Raw genomic sequence first — 22,907 nt, 5'->3', positions numbered from 1 at the left:
TCCTGTGAGTCCAGTTTGAGATTCCGATGCTTCACTTCAGGTTTACTGTATACCTTGGAACTTCTTATTGACGATGAAACACAGAAATTGCATCGGAATTATATTCAAAAGGCACAATGCCGACTTAAGTACAAGAGGACTGACACTCTAATTTTCTAGGTTTTAACCTCTCCTGTGAGCCAAGTTTTAGATTCCGAAGCTTCACTTCAGGTTTACTGTATCCCTTGTACCTTCTTATTGACGAAGAAACACACAAATTGCATCCGAATTTAATATAAAAGGCACAATGCCGACTTAAGTACAAGAGGACTGACACTCTCACTTTCTATGATTTGAACCTTTCCTGTGAGTCCACTTTTAGATTCCGATGCTTCACTTCAGGTTTACTGTATCCCTTGGACCTACTTATTGACGATGAAACACAGAAATTGCATCCGAATTTAATATAAAAGGCACAATGCCCACTTAAGTACAAGAGGGCTGACACTCCAACTTTCTATGATTTGAACCTCTCCTGTGAGTCCAGTTTTAGTTTCCGATGCCTCACTTCAGGTTTACTGTATACCTTGGAACTTCTTACTGACGATGAAACACAGAAATTGCTTCGGAATTAACTGCAAAAGGCACAATGCCGACTTAAGTACAACAGGACTGACACTCTCACTATCTATAATTTGAACCTCTCCTGTGAGTCCAGTTTTAGATTCCGATGCTTCACTTCAGGTTTACTGTATCCCTTGGACCTTCTTACTGTCGATGAAACACAGAAATTGCATCCGCATTTAATACAAAAGGCACAAAGCCGACTTACGTATTAGAGGACTGACACTCTCACTTTCTATGATTTGAACCTCTCCTGTGAGTCCAGTTTAGATTCCGATGCTTCACTTCAGGTTTACTGTACCCCTTGGACCTTATTATTGACGATGCAACACAGAAATTGCATCCGAATTTAATACAAAAGGCACAATGCCGACTTAAGTACAAGAGGATTGACATTCTAACTTTCTATGATTTGAATATCTCCTGTGAGTCCAGTTATGGATTTCGATGCTTCACTTCAGGTTTCCTGTATACCGTGGACCGTCTTATTGACGATGAAACACAGAAATTGCATCCGAACTTAATACAAAAGGCACAATGCCGACTTAAGGAAATGAGGACTGACACACTAACTTTCTATGATTTGAACCTCTCCTGTGAGTCCGGTTTGAGATTCCGATACTTCACTTCAGGTTTACTGTATACCTTGGAAGTTCTTATTGACGATGAAACACAGAAATTGCATCGGAATTAAATTCAAAAGGCACCATGCCGACATAAGTACAAGAGGACTGACACTCTAATTTTCTAGGATTTTAACCTCTCCTGTGTGTCCAGTTTTAGATTCCGAAGCTTCACTTCAGGTTTACTGTATCCCTTGGACCTTACTATTGACGATGCAACACAGAAATTGCATCCGAATTTAAAACAAAAGGCACAATGCCGACTTAAGTATTAGAGGACTGACACTCTCACTTTCTATGATTTGAACCTCTCCTGTGAGTCCAGTTTTAGATTCCGATTCTTTACTTCAGGTTTACTGTACCCCTTGGACCTTATTATTGACGATGCAACACAGAAATTGCATCCGAATTTAATACAATAGGCACAATGACGACTTAAGTATAAGAGGACTGACACTCTAACTTTCTATGATTTGAACCTCTCCTGTGAGTCCAGTTTTAGTTTCCGATGCATCACTTCAGGTTTACTGTATACCTTGGGCCTTCTTATTGACGATGAAACACAGAAATTGCATCCGAATTTAATACAAAAGGCACAATGCCCACTTAAGTACAAGAGTACTGACACTCTAACTTTCTATGATTTGAACCTCTCCTGTGAGGCCAGTTTTAGATTCCGATGCTTCACTTCAGGTTTACTGTACCCCTTGGACCTTATTATTGACGATGAAACACAGAAATTGCTTCGGAATTAAATGCAAATGGCACAATGCCGACTTAAGTACAAGAGGACTGACACTCAAACTATCTATGATTTGAAACTCTCCTGTGAGGCCAGTTTTAGATTCCGATGCTTCACTTCAGGTTTTCTGTATACCTTGGACATTCTTATTGACGATGAAACACAGAAGTTGCATCCGAATTTAATACAAAAGGCACAAGGCCGACTTAAGTACAAGAGGACTGACACTCTCGCATTCTACGATTTGAACCTCTCCTGTGAGACCAGTTTTATATTCCGATGCTTCACTTCAGGTTTACTGTATCCCTTGGACCTTCTTATTGACGATGAAACACAGATATTGCATCCGAATTTAATACAAAAGGCACAATGCCGACTTAAGTACAACAGGACTGACACTCTCACTATCTATAATTTGAACCTCTCCGGTGAGTCCAGTTTTAGATTCCGATGCATCACTTCAGGTTTACTGTATTCCTTTTACCTTCTTACTGACGATGAAATACAGAAATTGCATCCGAATTTAATACAAAAGGCACAATGCCGATTTAAGTACAAGAGGACTGACACTCTAACTTTCTATGATTTGAACCTCTCCTGTGAGTCCAGTTTTAGTTTCCGATGCTTCACTTCAGGTTTACTGTATACCTTGGAAATTCTTATTGACGATGAAACGCAGAAAATGCATCCGAATTTAATACAAGAGGCACAATGCCTACCTAAGTACAAGAGGACTGACACTCTAACTTTCTATGATTTGAACCTCTCCTGTGAGTCCAGTTTTAGAGTCCGATGCTTCACTTCAGGTTTACTGTATCCCTTGGACCTTCGTATTGACGATAAATCACAGTAATTGCATCCGAATTTAATACATAAGGCACAATGCCGAATTATGTACAAGAGGACTGACACTCTAACTTTCTGTGATTTGATCCCCTCCTGTGAGACCAGTTTTATATTCCGATGCTTCACTTCAGGTTTTCTGTATACCTTGGACATTCTTATTGACGATGAAACACAGAAGTTGCATCCGAATTTAATACAAAAGGCACAAGGCCGACTTAAGTACAAGAGGACTGACACTCTCGCATTCTACGATTTGAACCTCTCCTGTGAGACCAGTTTTATATTCCGATGCTTCACTTCAGGTTTACTGTATCCCTTGGACCTTCTTATTGACGATGAAACACAGATATTGCATCCGAATTTAATACAAAAGGCACAATGCCGACTTAAGTACAACAGGACTGACACTCTCACTATCTGTGATTTGAACCTCTCCCGTGAGTCCAGTTTTAGATTCCGACTCTTCACTTCAGGTTTACTGTACCCCTTGGTCCTTATTATTGACGATGCAACACAGAAATTGCATCCGAATTTAATACAATACGCACAATGCCGACTTAAGTATAAGAGGACTGACACTCTAACTTTCTATGATTTGAACCTCTCCTGTGGGTCCAGTTTTAGTTTCCGATGCATCACTTCAGGTTTACTGTATACCTTGGACCTACTTATTGACGATGAAACACAGAAATTGCATCCGAATTTAATATAAAAGGCACAATGCCCACTTAAGTACAAGAGGGCTGACACTCCAACTTTCTATGATTTGAACCTCTCCTGTGAGTCCAGTTTTGGTTTCCGATGCCTCACTTAAGGTTTACTGTATACCTTGGAACTTCTTATTGACGATGAAACACAGAAATTGCTTCGGAATTAAATGCAAAAGGCACAATGCCGACTTAAGTACAAGAGGACTGACACTCAAACTAACTATGATTTGAAACCCTCCTGTGAGTGAAGTTTTAGATTCCGATGCTTCTCTTCAGCTTTACTGTATACCTTGGACAGTTTATTGACGATGAAACACAGAAGTTGCATCCGAATTTAATACAAAAGGCACAAGGCCGACTTAAGTACAAGAGGACTGACACTCTCGCTTTCTACGATTTGAACCTCTCCTGTGAGGCCAGTTTTATACTCCGATGCTTCACTTCAGGTTTACTGTATCCCTTGGACCTTCTTATTGACGATGAAACACAGATATTGCATCCGAATTTAATACAAAAAGCACAATGCCGACTTAAGTACAACAGGACTGACACTCTCACTATCCATAATTTGAACCTCTCCTGTGAGTCCAGTTTTAGATTCCGATGCTTCACTTCAGGTTTACTGTATCCCTTGGACCTTCTTACCGACGATGAAACACAGAAATTGCATCCGCATTTAATACAAAAGGCACAAAGCCGACTTAAGTATTAGAGGACTGACACTCTCACTTTCTATGATTTGAACCTCTCCTGTGAGTCCAGTTTAGATTCCGTTGCTTCACTTCAGGTTTACTGTACCCCTTGGACCTTATTATTGACGATGCAACACAGAAATTGCATCCGAATTTAATACAAAAGGCACAATGCGTACTTAAGTACAAGAGGACTGACACTCTAACTTTCTATGATTTGAACCTCTCCTGTGAGTCCAGTTTTAGTTTCCGATTCTTCACTTAAGGTTTACTGTATCCCTTGGACCTTCTTATTGACGATAAATCACAGTAATTGCATCCGAATTCAATACATAAGGCACAATGCCGACTTATGTACAAGAGGACTGACACTCTAACTTTCTATGATTTGATCCTCTCCTGTGAGTTCAGTTTTAGATTCCCATGCTTCACTTCAGGTTTACTGTATCCCTTGGACCTTCTTATTGACGATGAAACACAGAATCTGCATCCGAATTTAATACAAAACCACAATGCCGACGTAAGTACAAGAGGACTGACACCTTAACTTTCTATGATTTGAAACTCTCCTGTGAGTCCAGTTTTAGATTCCGATGCTTCACTTCTGGTTTACTGTATCCCTTGTACCTTCATATTGACGCAGAAACACACAAATAGCATCCGAATTTAATATAAAAGGAACAATGCCGACTTAAGTACAAGAGGACTGACACTCTCACTACCTATGATTTGAACCTCTCCTGCGCATCCAGTTTTAGATTCCGATGCTTCACTTCAGGTTTACTGTATCCATTGTACCTTCTTATATAATATGAAATACAGAAATTGCATCCGAATTTAATCCAAGAGGCACAATGCCGACTTAAGTACAAGAGGATTGACATTCTAACTTTCTATGATTTGAATATCTCCTGTGAGTCCAGTTATGGATTCCGATGCTTCACTTCAGGTTTCCTGTATACCGTGGACCGTCTTATTGACGATGAAACACAGAAATTGCATCCAAACTTAATACAAAAGGCACAATGCCGACTTAAGGAAATGAGGACTGACACCCTCACTTTCTATGATTTGAACCTCTCCTGTGAGTCCAGTTTTAGATTCCGATGCTTCACTCCAGGGTTACTGTATACCTTGGACCTTCTTATTGACGATGAAACACAGAAATTGCATCCGAATTCAATACAAAAGGCACAATGCCGACTTAAGTACAAGAGGACTGACACACTAACTTTCTATGATTTGAACCTCTCCTGTGAGTCCAGTTTGAGATTCCGATGCTTCACTTCAGGTTTACTGTATACCTTGGAACTTCTTATTGACGATGAAACACAGAAATTGCATCGGAATTAAATTCAAAAGGCACCATGCCGACATAAGTACAAGAGGACTGACACTCTAATTTTCTGGGATTTTAACCTCTCCTGTGAGTCCAGTTTCAGATTCCGAAGCTTCACTTCTGGTTTACTGTATCCCTTGGATCTTATTATTGACGATGCAACACAGAAATTGCATCCGAATTTAAAACAAATGGCACAATGCCGACTTAAGTATTAGAGGACTGACACTCTCACTTTCTATGATTTGAACCTCTCCTGTGAATCCAGTTTTAGATTCCGATTCTTCACTTCAGGTTTACTGTACCCCTTGGACCTTATTATTGACGATGCAACACAGAAATTGCATCCGAATTTAATACAATAGGCACAATGACGACTTAAGTATAAGAGGACTGACACTCTAACTTTCTATGATTTGAACCTCTCCTGTGAGTCCAGTTTTAGTTTCCGATGCATCACTTCAGGTTTACTGTATACCTTGGGCCTTCTTATTGACGATGAAACACAGAAATTGCATCCGAATTTAATACAAAAGGCACAATGCCTACTTAAGTACAAGAGTACTGACACTCTAACTTTCTATGATTTGAACCTCTCCTGTGAGTCCAGTTTTAGATCCCGATGACTCACTTCTGGTTTACTGTATACCTTGGAACTACTTATTGACGATGAAACACAGAAATTGCTTCGGAATTAAATGCTAATGGCACAATGCCGACTTAAGTACAAGAGGACTGACACTCAAACTATCTATGATTTGAAACTCTCCTGTGAGGCCAGTTTTAGATTCCGATGCTTCACTTCAGGTTTACTGTATACCTTGGACATTCTTATTGACGATGAAACACAGAAGTTGCATCCGAATTTAATACAAAAGGCACAAGGCCGACATAAGTACAAGAGGACTGACACGCTCGCATTCTAAGATTTGAACCTCTCCTGTGAGACCAGTTTTATATTCCGATGCTTCACTTCAGGTTTACTGTATCCCTTGGACCTTCTTATTGACGATGAAACACAGATTTTGCATCCGAATTTAATACAAAAGGCACAATGCCGACTTAAGTACAACAGGACTGACACTCACACTATCTATAATTTGAACCTCTCCGGTGAGTCCAGTTTTAGATTCCGATGCATCACTTCAGGTTTACTGTATCCCTTGGACCTTCTTACTGACGATGAAACACAGAAATTGCATCGGAATTATATTCAAAAGGCACAATGCCGACTTAAGAACTAGAGGACTGACACTCTAATTTTCTAGGTTTTAACCTCTCCTGTGAGTCAAGTTTTAGATTCCGAAGCTTCACTTCAGGTTTACTGTATCCCTTGTACCTTCTTATTGACGAAGAAACACACAAATTGCATCCGAATTTAATATAAAAGGCACAATGCCGACTTAAGCACAAGAGGACTCACACTCTCACTTTCTATGATTTGAACCTTTCCTGTGAGTCCACTTTCAGATTCCGATGCTTCACTTCAGGTTTACTGTATCCCTTGGACCTACTTATTGACGATGAAACACAGAAATTGCATCCGAATTTAATACAAAAGACACAACGCCGAAATAAGTACAAGAGGACTGACACTCTAACTTTCTATGATTTGAACCTGTCCTGTCAGTCCAGTTTTAGATTCCGATGCTTCTTTTCAGGTTTACTGTATACCTTGGAACTTCTTATTGACGATGAAACACAGAAATTGCATCGGAATTATATTCAAAAGGCACAATGCCGACTTAAGTACAAGAGGACTGACATTTGCACTTTCTACGATTTGAACCTCTCCTGTGATACCAGTTTTATATTCCGATGCTTCACTTCAGGTTTACTGTATCCCTTCGACCTTCTTATTGACGATGAAACACAGATATTGCATCCGAATTTAATAAAAAAGGCACAATGCCGACTTAAGTACAACAGGCTGACGCTCTCACTTTCTATGATTTGAACCTCTCCTGTGAGTCCAGTTTTAGATTCCGATGCTTTACTTCAGGTTTACTGTATCCCTTGGACCTTCTCATTGACGATGAAACACAGAAATTGCATCCGAATTCAATACAATAGGCACAATGCCGACTTAAGTATTAGAGGACTGACACTCTCACTTACTATGATTTGAACCTCTCCCGTGAGTCCAGTTTTAGATTCCGACTCTTCACTTCAGGTATACTGTACCCCTTGGTCCTTATTATTGACGATGCAACACAGAAATTGCATCCGAATTTAATACAATACGCACAATGCCGACTTAAGTATAAGAGGACTGACACTCTAACTTTCTATGATTTGAACCTCTCCTGTGGGTCCAGTTTTAGTTTCCGATGCATCACTTCAGGTTTACTGTATACCTTGGACCTACTTATTGACGATGAAACACAGAAATTGCATCCGAATTTAATATAAAAGGCACAATGCCCACTTAAGTACAAGAGGGCTGACACTCCAACTTTCTATGATTTGAACCTCTCCTGTGAGTCCAGTTTTAGATTCCGATGCTTCACTTCAGGTTTACTGTACCCCTTGGACCTTATTATTGACGATGCAACACAGAAGTTGCATCCGAATTTAATACAAAACGCACAATGCCGACTTAAGTACAAGAGGATTGACATTCTAACTTTCTATGATTTGAATATCTCCTGTGAGTCCAGTTATGGATTCCGATGCTTCACTTCAGGTTTCCTGTATACCGTGGACCGTCTTATTGACGATGAAACACAGAAATTGCATCCGAACTTAATACAAAAGGCACAATGCCGACTTAAGGAAATGAGGACTGACACACTAACTTTCTATGATTTGAACCTCTCCTGTGAGTCCAGTTTGAGATTCCGATGCTTCACTTCAGGTTTACTGTATACCTTGGAACTTCTTATTGACGATGAAACACAGAAATTGCATCGGAATTAAATTCAAAAGGCACCATGCCGACATAAGTACAAGAGGACTGACACTCTAATTTTCTAGGATTTTAACCTCTCCTGTGAGTCCAGTTTTAGATTCCGAAGCTTCACTTCAGGTTTACTGTATCCCTTGGACCTTATTATTGACGATGCAACACAGAAATTGCATCCGAATTTAAAACAAAAGGCACAATGCCGACTTAAGTATTAGAGGACTGACACTCTCACTTTCTATGATTTGAACCTCTCCTGTGAGTCCAGTTTTAGATTCCGATTCTTCACTTCAGGTTTACTGTACCCCTTGGACCTTATTATTGACGATGCAACACAGAAATTGCATCCGAATTTAATACAATAGGCACAATGACGACTTAAGTATAAGAGGACTGACACTCTAACTTTCTATGATTTGAACCTCTCCTGTGAGTCCAGTTTTAGTTTCCGATGCATCACTTCAGGTTTACTGTATACCTTGGGCCTTCTTATAGACGATGAAACACAGAAATTGCATCCGAATTTAATACAAAAGGCACAATGCCCACTTAAGTACAAGAGTACTGACACTCTAACTTTCTATGATTTGAACCTCTCCTGTGAGTCCAGTTTTAGATCCCGATGATTCACTTCTGGTTTACTGTATACCTTGGAACTACTTATTGACGATGAAACACAGAAATTGCTTCGGAATTAAATGCAAATGGCACAATGCCGACTTAAGTACAAGAGGACTGACACTCAAACTATCTATGATTTGAAACTCTCCTGTGAGGCCAGTTTTAGATTCCGATGCTTCACTTCAGGTTTACTGTATACCTTGGACATTCTTATTGACGATGAAACACTGAAGTTGCATCCGAATTTAATACAAAAGGCACAAGGCCGACTTAAGTACAAGAGGACTGACACTCTCGCATTCTACGATTTGAACCTCTCCTGTGAGACCAGTTTTATATTCCGATGCTTCACTTCAGGTTTACTGTATCCCTTGGACCTTCTTATTGACGATGAAACACAGATATTGCATCCGAATTTAATACAAAAGGCACAATGCCGACTTAAGTACAACAGAACTGACACTCTCACTATCTATAATTTGAACCTCTCCGGTGAGTCCAGTTTTAGATTCCGATGCATCACTTCAGGTTTACTGTATTCCTTTTACCTTCTTACTGACGATGAAATACAGAAATTGCATCCGAATTTAATACAAAAGGCACAATGCCGACTTAAGTACAAGAGGACTGACACTCTAACTTTCTATGATTTGAACCTCTCCTGTCAGTCCAGTTTTAGTTTCCGATGCTTCACTTCAGGTTTACTGTATACCTTGGAAATTCTTATTGACGATGAAACGCAGAAAATGCATCCGAATTTAATACAAGAGGCACAATGCCTACCTAAGTACAAGAGGACTGACACTCTAACTTTCTATGATTTGATCCCCTCCTGTGAGTTCAGTTTTAGATTCCCATGCTTCACTTCAGGTTTACTGTATCCCTTGGACCATCTTATTGACGATGAAACACAGAAATTGCATCCGAATTCAATACAAAAGGCACAATGCCGACTTAAGTATTAGAGGACTGACACTCTCACTTACTATGATTTGAACCTCTCCCGTGAGTCCAGTTTTAGATTCCGACTCTTCACTTCAGATTTACTGTACCCCTTGGTCCTTATTATTGACGATGCAACACAGAAATTGCATCCGAATTTAATACAATACGCACAATGCCGACTTAAGTATAAGTGGACTGACACTCTAACTTTCTATGATTTGAACCTCTCCTGTGGGTCCAGTTTTAGTTTCCGATGCATCACTTCAGGTTTACTGTATACCTTGGACCTACTTATTGATGATGAAACACAGAAATTGCATCCGAATTTAATATAAAAGGCACAATGCCCACTTAAGTACAAGAGGGCTGACACTCCAACTTTCTATGATCTGAACCTCTCCTGTGAGTCCAGTTTTGGTTTCCGATGCCTCACTTAAGGTTTACTGTATACCTTGGAACTTCTTATAGACGATGAAACACAGAAATTGCATCCGAATTTAATACAAAAGGCACAATGCCCACTTAAGTACAAGAGTACTGACACTCTAACTTTCTATGATTTGAACCTCTCCTGTGAGTCCAGTTTTAGATCCCGATGCTTCACTTCAGGTTTACTGTATCCCTTGGACCTACTTATTGACGATGAAACACAGAAATTGCATCCGAATTTAATACAAAAGACACAACGCCGAAATAAGTACAAGAAGACTGACATTCTAACTTTCTATGATTTGAACCTGTCCTGTCAGTCCAGTTTTAGATTCCGATGCTTCTTTTCAGGTTTACTGTATACCTTGGAACTTCTTATTGACGATGAAACACAGAAATTGCATCGGAATTATATTCAAAAGGCACAATGCCGACTTAAGTACAAGAGGACTGACACTTGCACTTTCTACGATTTGAACCTCTCCTGTGATACCAGTTTTATATTCCGATGCTTCACTTCAGGTTTACTGTATCCCTTCGACCTTCTTATTGACGATTAAACACAGATATTGCATCCGAATTTAATAAAAAAGGCACAATGCCGACTTAAGTACAACAGGCTGACGCTCTCACTTTCTATGATTTGAACCTCTCCTGTGAGTCCAGTTTTAGATTCCGATGCTTTACTTCAGGATTACTGTATCCCTTGGACCTTCTCATTGACGATGAAACACAGAAATTGCATCCGAATTCAATACAATAGGCACAATGCCGACTTAAGTATTAGAGGACTGACACTCTCACTTACTATGATTTGAACCTCTCCCGTGAGTCCAGTTTTAGATTCCGACTCTTCACTTCAGGTATACTGTACCCCTTGGTCCTTATTATTGACGATGCAACACAGAAATTGCATCCGAATTTAATACAATACGCACAATGCCGACTTAAGTATAAGAGGACTGACACTCTAACTTTCTATGATTTGAACCTCTCCTGTGGGTCCAGTTTTAGTTTCCGATGCATCACTTCAGGTTTACTGTATACCTTGGAACTTCTTACTGACGATGAAACACAGAAATTGCTTCGGAATTAAATGCAAAAGGCACAATGCCGACTTAAGTACAACAGGACTGACACTCTCACTATCTATAATTTGAACCTCTCCTGTGAGTCCAGTTTTAGATTCCGATGCTTCACTTCAGGTTTACTGTATCCCTTGGACCTTCTTACTGTCGATGAAACACAGAAATTGCATCCGCATTTAATACAAAAGGCACAAAGCCGACTTATGTATTAGAGGACTGACACTCTCACTTTCTATGAGTTGAACCTCTCCTGTGAGTCCAGTTTAGATTCCGATGCTTCACTTCAGGTTTACTGTACCCCTTGGACCTTATTATTGACGATGCAACACAGAAATTGCATCCGAATTTAATACAAAAGGCACAATGCCGACTTAAGTACAAGAGGATTGACATTCTAACTTTCTATGATTTGAATATCTCCTGTGAGTCCAGTTATGGATTCCGATGCTTCACTTCAGGTATCCTGTATACCGTGGACCGTCTTATTGACGATGAAACACAGAAATTGCATCCGAAATTAATACAAAAGGCACAATGCCGACTTAAGGAAATGAGGACTGACACACTAACTTTCTATGATTTGAACCTCTCCTGTGAGTCCAGTTTGAGATTCCGATGCTTCACTTCAGGTTTACTGTATACCTTGGAACTTCTTATTGACGATGAAACACAGAAATTGCATCGGAATTAAATTCAAAAGGCACCATGCCGACATAAGTACAAGAGGACTGACACTCTAATTTTCTAGGATTTTAACCTCCCCTGTGAGTCCAGTTTTAGATTCCGAAGCTTCACTTCAGGTTTACTGTATCCCTTGGACCTTATTATTGACGATGCAACACAGAAATTGCATCCGAATTTAAAACAAAAGGCACAATGCCGACTTAAGTATTAGAGGACTGACACTCTCACTTTCTATGATTTGAACCTCTCCTGTGAGTCCAGTTTTAGATTCCGATTCTTCACTTCAGGTTTACTGTACCCCTTGGACCTTATTATTGACGATGCAACACAGAAATTGCATCCGAATTTAATACAATAGGCACAATGACGACTTAAGTATAAGAGGACTGACACTCTAACTTTCTATAATTTGAACCTCTCCTGTGAGTCCAGTTTTAGTTTCCGATGCATCACTTCAGGTTTACTGTATACCTTGGGCCTTCTTATAGACGATGAAACACAGAAATTGCATCCGAATTTAATACAAAAGGCACAATGCCCACTTAAGTACAAGAGTACTGACACTCTAACTTTCTATGATTTGAACCTCTCCTGTGAGTCCAGTTTTAGATCCCGATGCCTCACTTCTGGTTTAATGTATACCTTGGAACTACTTATTGACGATGAAACACAGAAATTGCTTCGGAATTAAATGCAAATGGCACAATGCCGACTTAAGTACAAGAGGACTGACACTCAAACTATCTATGATTTGAAACTCTCCTGTGAGGCCAGTTTTAGATTCCGATGCTTCACTTCAGGTTTACTGTATATCTTGGACATTCTTATTGACGATGAAACACAGAAGTTGCATCCGAATTTAATACAAAAGGCACAAGGCCGACTTAAGTACAAGAGGACTGACACTCTCGCATTCTACGATTTGAACCTCTCCTGTGAGACCAGTTTTATATTCCGATGCTTCACTTCAGGTTTACTGTATCCCTTGGACCTTCGTATTGACGATGAAACACAGATATTGCATCCGAATTTAATACAAAAGGCACAATGCCGACTTAAGTACAACAGGACTGACACTCTCACTATCTATAATTTGAACCTCTCCGGTGAGTCCAGTTTTAGATTCCGATGCATCACTTCAGGTTTACTGTATTCCTTTTACCTTCTTACTGACGATGAAATACAGAAATTGCATCCGAATTTAATACAAAAGGCACAATGCCGACTTAAGTACAAGAGGACTGACACTCTAACTTTCTATGATTTGAACCTCTCCTGTGAGTCCAGTTTTAGTTTCCGATGCTTCACTTCAGGTTTACTGTATACCTTGGAAATTCTTATTGACGATGAAACGCAGAAAATGCATCCGAATTTAATACAAGAGGCACAATGCCTACCTAAGTACAAGAGAACTGACACTCTAACTTTCTATGATTTGAACCTCTCCTGTGAGTCCAGTTTTAGTTTCCGATGCTTCACTTCAGGTTTACTGTATCCCTTGGACCTTCGTATTGACGATAAATCACAGTAATTGCATCCGAATTTAATACATAAGGCACAATGCCGAATTATGTACAAGAGGACTGACACTCTAACTTTCTGTGATTTGATCCCCTCCTGTGAGTTCAGTTTTAGATTCCCATGCTTCACTTCAGGTTTACTGTATCCCTTGGACCATCTTATTGACGATGAAACACAGAAATTGCATCCGAATTCAATACAAAAGGCACAATGCCGACTTAAGTATTAGAGGACTGACACTCTCACTTACTATGATTTGAACCTCTCCCGTGAGTCCAGTTTTAGATTCCGACTCTTCACTTCAGGTTTACTGTACCCCTTGGTCCTTATTATTGACGATGCAACACAGAAATTGCATCCGAATTTAATACAATACGCACAATGCCGACTTAAGTATAAGAGGACTGACACTCTAACTTTCTATGATTTGAACCTCTCCTGTGGGTCCAGTTTTAGTTTCCGATGCATCACTTCAGGTTTACTGTATACCTTGGACCTACTTATTGACGATGAAACACAGAAATTGCATCCGAATTTAATATAAAAGGCACAATGCCCACTTAAGTACAAGAGGGCTGACACTCCAACTTTCTATGATTTGAACCTCTCCTGTGAGTCCAGTTTTGGTTTCCGATGCCTCACTTAAGGTTTACTGTATACCTTGGAACTTCTTATTGACGATGAAACACAGAAATTGCTTCCGAATTTAATACAAAAGGCACAATGCCGACTTAAGTACAACAGGACTGACACTCTCACTATCCATAATTTGAACCTCTCCTGTGAGTCCAGTTTTAGATTCCGATGCTTCACTTCAGGTTTACTGTATCCCTTGGACCTTCTTACTGACGATGAAACACAGAAATTGCATCCGCATTTAATACAAAAGGCACAAAGCCGACTTAAGTATTAGAGGACTGACACTCTCACTTTCTATGATTTGAACCTCTCCTGTGAGTCCAGTTTAGATTCCGTTGCTTCACTTCAGGTTTACTGTACCCCTTGGACCTTATTATTGACGATGCAACACAGAAATTGCATCCGAATTTTATACAAAAGGCACAATGCCTACTTAAGTACAAGAGGACTGACACTCTAACTTTCTATGATTTGAACCTCTCCTGTGAGTCCAGTTTTAGTTTCCGATGCTTCACTTAAGGTTTACTGTATCCCTTGGACCTTCTTATTGACGATAAATCACAGTAATTGCATCCGAATTCAATACATAAGGCACAATGCCGACTTATGTACAAGAGGACTGACACTCTAACTTTCTATGATTTGATCCTCTCCTGTTAGTTCAGTTTTAGATTCCCATGCTTCACTTCAGGTTTACTGTATCCCTTGGACCTTCTTATTGACGATGAAACACAGAATCTGCATCCGAATTTAATACAAAACCACAATGCCGACGGAAGTACAAGAGGATTGACATTCTAACTTTCTATGATTTGAATATCTCCTGTGAGTCCAGTTATGGATTCCGATGCTTCACTTCAGGTTTCCTGTATACCGTGGACCGTCTTATTGACGATGAAACACAGAAATTGCATCCGAACTTAATACAAAAGGCACAATGCCGACTTAAGGAAATGAGGACTGACACCCTCACTTTCTATGATTTGAACCTCTCCTGTGAGTCCAGTTTTAGATTCCGATGCTTCACTCCAGTGTTACTGTATACCTTGGACCTTCTTATTGACGATGAAACACAGAAATTGCATCCGAATTCAATACAAAAGGCACAATGCCGACTTAAGTACAAGAGGACTGACACACTAACTTTCTATGATTTGAACCTCTCCTGTGAGTCCAGTTTGAGATTCCGATGCTTCACTTCAGGTTTACTGTATACCTTGGAACTTCTTATTGACGATGAAACACAGAAATTGCATCGGAATTAAATTCAAAAGGCACCATGCCGACATAAGTACAAGAGGACTGACACTCTAATTTTCTAGGATTTTAACCTCTCCTGTGAGTCCAGTTTTAGATTCCGAAGCTTCACTTCAGGTTTACTGTATCCCTTGGACCTTATTATTGACGATGCAACACAGAAATTGCATCCGAATTTAAAACAAATGGCACAATGCCGACTTAAGTATTAGAGGACTGACACTCTCACTTTCTATGATTTGAACCTCTCCTGTGAATCCAGTTTTAGATTCCGATTCTTCACTTCAGGTTTACTGTACCCCTTGGACCTTATTATTGACGATGCAACACAGAAATTGCATCCGAATTTAATACAATAGGCACAATGACGACTTAAGTATAAGAGGACTGACACTCTAACTTTCTATGATTTGAACCTCTCCTGTGAGTCCAGTTTTAGTTTCCGATGCATCACTTCAGGTTTACTGTATACCTTGGGCCTTCTTATTGACGATGAAACACAGAAATTGCATCCGAATTTAATACAAAAGGCACAATGCCCACTTAAGTACAAGAGTACTGACACTCTAACTTTCTATGATTTGAACCTCTCCTGCGAGTCCAGTTTTAGATCCCGATGCCTCACTTCTGGTTTACTGTATACCTTGGAACTACTTATTGACGATGAAACACAGAAATTGCTTCGGAATTAAATGCAAATGGCACAATGCCGACTTAAGTACAAGAGGACTGACACTCAAACTATCTATGATTTGAAACTCTCCTGTGAGGCCAGTTTTAGATTCCGATGCTTCACTTCAGGTTTACTGTATACCTTGGACATTCTTATTGACGATGAAACACAGAAGTTGCATCCGAATTTAATACAAAAGGCACAAGGCCGACTTAAGTACAAGAGGACTGACACGCTCGCATTCTACGATTTGAACCTCTCCTGTGAGACCAGTTTTATATTCCGATGCTTCACTTCAGGTTTACTGTATCCCTTGGACCTTCTTATTGACGATGAAACACAGATTTTGCATCCGAATTTAATACAAAAGGCACAATGCCGACTTAAGTACAACAGGACTGACACTCACACTATCTATAATTTGAACCTCTCCGGTGAGTCCAGTTTTAGATTCCGATGCATCACTTCAGGTTTACTGTATTCCTTTTACCTTCTTACTGACGATGAAATACAGAAATTGCATCCGAATTTAATACAAAAGGCACAATGCCGACTTAAGTACAAGAGGACTGACACTCTAACTTTCTATGATTTGAACCTCTCCTGTGAGTCCAGTTTTAGTTTCCGATGCTTCACTTCAGGTTTACTGTATACCTTGGACCTTCTTATTGACGATGAAACGCAGAAAATCCATCCGAATTTAATACAAGAGGCACAATGCCTACCTAAGTACAAGAGGACTGACACTCTAACTTTCTATGATTTGAACCTCTCCTGTGAGTCCAGTTTTAGTTTCCGATGCTTCACTTCAGGTTTACTGTATCCCTTGGACCTTCGTATTGACGATAAATCACAGTAATTGCATCCGAATTTAATACATAAGGCACAATGCCGACTTATGTACAAGAGGACTGACACTCTAACTTTCTGTGATTTGATCCCCTCCTGTGAGTTCAGTTTTAGATTCCCATGCTTCACTTCAGGTTTACTGTATCCCTTGGACCATCTTATTGACGATGAAACACAGAAATTGCATCCGAATTTAATACAAAAGGAACAATGCCGACTTAAGTACAAGAGGAGTGACACCTTAACTTTGTATGATTTGAAACTCTCCTGTGAGTCCAGTTTTAGATTCCGATGCTTCACTGCAGGTTTACTGTATACCTTGGAACGTCTTATTGACGATGGAACACAGACATTGCATCGGAATTAAATTCAAAAGGCCCAATGCCGACTTATGTACAAGAGGACTGACACTCTAAATTTCTATGATTTGATCCTCTCCTGTGAGTTCAGTTTTAGATTCCCATGCTTCACTTCAGGTTTACTGTATCCCTTGGACCTTCTTATTGACGATGAAACACAGAAATTGCATCCGAATTTAATACAAGAGGCACAATGCCTACTTAAGTACAAGAGGACTGACACTCTAACTTTCTATGATTTGAACCTCTCCTGTGAGTCCAGTTTTAGTTTCCGATGCTTCACTTCAGGTTTACTGTATCCCTTGGACCTTCGTATTGACGATAAATCACAGTAATTGCATCCGAATTTAATACATAAGGCACAATGCGAATTAAGTACAAGAGGATTGACACTCTAACTTTCTATGATTTGAATATCTCCTGTGAGTCCAGTTTTCGATTCCGATGCTTCACTTCAGGTTTACTGTATCCCCTGGACCTTCTTATTGACGATGAAACACAGAAATTGCATCGGAATTTAATACAAAAGGCACAATGCCGATTTAAGTACAAGAGGACTGATACTGTACATTTCTATGACTTGAAGCTCTCCTGTGAGTCCAGTTTTAGATTCCGATGCTTCACTTCAGGTTTACTGTATACCTTGGAACTTCTTAATGACAATGGAACACAGAAATTGCTTCGGAATTAAATTCAAAAGGCACAATGCCGACTTAAGTACAAGAGGACTGACACTCTAACTTTCTATGATTTCAACCTCTCCTGCGAGTCCAGTTTTAGATTCCGATGCTTCACTTCAGGTTTACTGTATCACTTGGAACTTCTTATTGACGATGAAACACAGAATTGCATCCGAACTTAATACATAAGGCACAATGCCGACTTAAGTACAAGAGGACTGACGCTCTCACTTTCTATGATTTGAACCTCTCCTGTGAGTCCAGTTTTAGATTCCGATGCTTCACTTCAGGTTTGCTGTATCCCTTGTACCTTCTTAATGACGATGAAACACACAAGTTGCATCCGAATTTAATATAAAAGGCCCAATGCCGACTTAAGTACAAGAGGACTGACACTCTCACTTTCTATGATTTGAACCTCTCCTGTGAGTCCAGTTTTAGATTCCGATGCTTCACTTCAGGTTTACTGTATCCCTTGGACCTTCTTATTGACGATGAAGCACAGAAATAGCATCCGAATTTAATACAAAAGGCACAATGCCGATTTAAGTACAAGAGGACTGATACTCTAACTTTCTACGATTTGAACCACTCCTGTGAGTCCACATTTTGATTCCGATGCTTCACTTCAGGGTTACTGTATCCCTTGGACCCTGTTATCGACGATGAAACACAGAAATTGCATCCGAATTTAATACAAAAGGCACAATGCCGACTTAATTACAAGAGGACTGACACTCTCACTTTCTATGATTTCAACCTGTCCTGTGAGTCCAGTTTTAGATTCCGATGCTTCACTTCAGGTTCACTGTATACTTTGGAACTTCTTATTGACGATGAATCACAGAAATTGCATCGGAATTAAATTAAAAGGGCACAATGCCGACTTAAGTACAAGAGGACTGACACTCTAACCTTCTATGATTTGAACCTCTCTTGTGAGTCCAGTTTTAGTTTCCGATGCTTCACTTTAGGTTTACAGTACCCCTTGGACCTTCTTATTGACGATGAAACACAGAAATTGCATCCGAATTTAATACAAAAGGCACAATGCCGACTTAAGTACAAGAGGACTGACACTCTAACTATCTATGATTTCAACCTCTCCTGTGAGTCCAGTTTTAGATTCCGATGCGTCACTTCTGGTTTCGTGTATACCTTGGACATTGATATTGACGATGAAACACAGAAATTGCATTCGAATTTCATACAAAAGGCACAGTGCCGACTTAAGTACACGAGGACTGACACTCTCACTTTCTATGATTTGAACCTCTCCTGTGAGTCCAGTTTTAGATTCCGATGCTTCACTTCAGGTTTGCTGTATCCCTTGTACCTTCTTAATGACAATGAAACACACAAGTTGCATTCGAATTTAACATAAAATGCCCAATGCCGACTTAAGTACAAGAGGGCTGACACTCTAACTTTCTATGATTTGAACCTCTCTTGTGAGTCCAGTTTTAGATTCCGATGCTTCACTTAAGGTTTACAGTACCCCTTGGACCTTCTTATTGACGATGAAACACAGAAATTGCATCCGAATTTAATACAAGAGGCACAATGCCGACTTAAGTACAAGAGGACTGACACTCTAATTTTCTATGATTTCAACCTCTCCTGTGAGTCCAGTTTTAGATTCCGATGCTTCACTTCAGGTTTCCTGTATACCTTGGATCTTCTTAATGACGATAAAACACAGAAATTGCATCCGAATTTAATACAAATGGCACAATGCCGACTTAAGTACAAGAGGACTGACACTATAACTTTCTATGATTTGAACCTCTCCTGTGAGTCCAGTTTTAGATTCCGATGCTTCACTTCAGATTTACTGTACACCTTGGAACTTCTTATTGACGATGAAACACAGAAATTACGTCGGAATTAATTTCAAAAGGCACAATGCCGACTTAACTACAGGAGGACTGACACTCTCACTTTCTATAATTTGAACCTCACCTGTGAGTCCAGTTTTAGATTCTGATGCTTCACTTAAGGTTTACAATATCCCTTGTACCTTCTTATTGACGATGAAACAAAGAAATTGCATCCGAATTTAATACAAAAGGCACCATGGCGAATTAAGTACAAGAGGACTGACACTCTCACTTTCAACGATTTGAGCCTCTCCTGTGAGTCCACATTTAGATTCCGATGCTTCATTTCAGCTTTACTGTATCCCTTGGACCTTCTTATTTACGATGAAACACAGAAATTGATCCGAATTTAATACTAAAGGCACAATGCCGACTTAAGTACAAGAGGACTGACACTCTCACTTTCTATGATTTGAACCTCTCCTGTGAGTCCAGTTTTAGATTCCGATGCTTCACTTCAGGTTTACTGTATCCCTTGGACCTTCTTATTGACAATGAAACACAGAAATTACATCCGAATTTAATACAAAATGCACAATGTCGACTTAAGTATAAGAGGACTGACACTCTCACTTTCTATGATTTGAACCTGTCCTGTGAGTCCAGTTTTAGATTCCGATGCTTCACTCCAGGTTTACTGTATACCTTGGAACTTCTTATTGACGATGAAACACAGAAGTTGCATCGCAATTAAATTCAAAAGGCACAATGCCGACTTAAGTACAAGATTACTGAGACTCTAACTTACTGTGATTTGAACCTGTCTTGTGAGTCCAGTTTTAGATTCCGATGCTTCACTTCAGGTTTACTGTATACCTTGGAACTTCTTATTGACGATGAAAAACAGTAATTCCATCGGAATTAAATTCAAAAGGCACAATGCCGACTTAAGTACAAGAGGTCTTACACTCTAACTTTCTATGATTTTAACCTCTCCTGTGAATCGAGTTTTAGATTCCGATGCTTCACTTAAGGTTTACTGTATCCCTTGGACCTTCTTATTGACGATGAAACACAGAAATTGCATCCGAATTTAATACAAAAGGCACAATGCCGACTTAAGTACAAGAGGACTGACACTCTCATTTCCTACGATTTGAACCTCTCCTGGGAGTCCACATTTAGATTCCGATGCTTCACTTCAGGTTTACTGTATCCCTTGGACCTTCTTATTGACGATGAAACACAGAAATTGCATCCGAATTTATTACAAAAGGCACAATGCCGACTTAAGTACAAGAGGACTGACTCTCTCACTTTCTTTGATTTGAACCTCCCCTGTGAGTCCACTTTTAGATTCCGATGCTTCACTTCAGGTTTACTGTATGCCTTGGACCTTCATATTGACGATGAAACACAGAAACTGCATCCGAATTTAATACAAAATACACAATGCCGACTTAAGTATAAGAGGACTGACACTCACACTTTCTATGAATTGAATCTCTCCTGTGTGTCCAGTTTTAGATTCCGATGCTTCACTTCAGGTTTACTGTACACCTTGGAACTTGTTATTGTCGATGAAACACAGAAATTGCATCCGAATTTAATACAAAAGGCACAATGCCGACTTAAGTACAAGAGGACTGACACCTTAACTCTCTATGGTTTGAACCTCTCCTATGAGTCCGGTTTTAAATTCCGATGCCTCACTTTAGGTTTTCTGTATCCGTTGGACCTTCTTATTGACGATAAATGACAGGAATTGCATCCGAATTTAATACAAAAGGCACAATGCCGAATTAAGTAAAAGAGGACTGACACTCTCAATTTCTATGATTTGAACATCTCCTGTGAGACCAGTTTTAGATTCCGATGCTTCACTTCAGGTTTACTGTATCCTTTGTACCTTCTTCTTGACGATGAAAATGAGAAATTGCATCCACATTTTATACGAAAAGCATAATGCCGATTTAAGTACAAGAGGATTGAAACTCTAACTTTCTATGATTTGAACCTCTCCTGTGAGTCCAGTTTTAGATTCCGATGCTTCACTTCAGGTTTACTGTACACCTTGGAACTTCTTACTGACGATGAAACACAGATATTGCGTCGGAAATAAACTCAAAAGGCACAATGCCGACTTAAGTCGAAGAGGACTGACACTCTAACATTCTATGATTTGAAACTCTCCTGTGAGTCCACTTTTAGGTTCCGATGCTATACTTCAGGTTTACTGTATACCTTGGATCTTCTTAATGACGATGAAACAAAGAAATTGCATCCGAATTTAATACAAAAGGCACAATGCCAACTTAAGTACACGAGGACTGACATTCTGACTTTCTACGATTTGAACCTCTCCTGTGAGTCCACATTTTGATTCAGATGCTTCACTTCAGATTTACTGTATCCTTTGGACCTTCTTATTGACGATGAAACACAGAGATTGCATCCGAATTTAATACAAAGCGCACAATGCCGACTTAAGTACAAGATTACTGACACTCTCACTTTCTATGATTTGAACCTGTCCTGGGAGTCCAGTTTTAGATTCCGATGCTTCACTCCAGGTCTACTGTATACCTTGGAACTTCTTATTGACGATGAAACACAGAAATTGCATCGCAATTAAATTCAAAAGGCACAATGCCGACTTAAGTACAAGAGGACTGACACTCTAACTTTCTGTGATTTGAACCTGTCCTGTGAGTCCAGTTTTAGATTCCGATGCTTCACTTCAGGTTTACTGTATACCTTGGAACTTCTTATTGACGATGAAACACAGAAATTGCATCGGAATTAAATTCAAAAGGCACAATGCCGACTTAAGTACAAGAGGTCTTACACTCTAACTTTCTATGATTTTAACCTCTCCTGTG

This window comes from Schistocerca americana, chromosome X (assembly GCF_021461395.2).
Source record: "Schistocerca americana isolate TAMUIC-IGC-003095 chromosome X, iqSchAmer2.1, whole genome shotgun sequence".
Classification (NCBI taxonomy): Eukaryota; Metazoa; Arthropoda; class Insecta; order Orthoptera; family Acrididae; genus Schistocerca; species Schistocerca americana.
Note: the sequence above shows the minus strand (reverse complement) of the source record.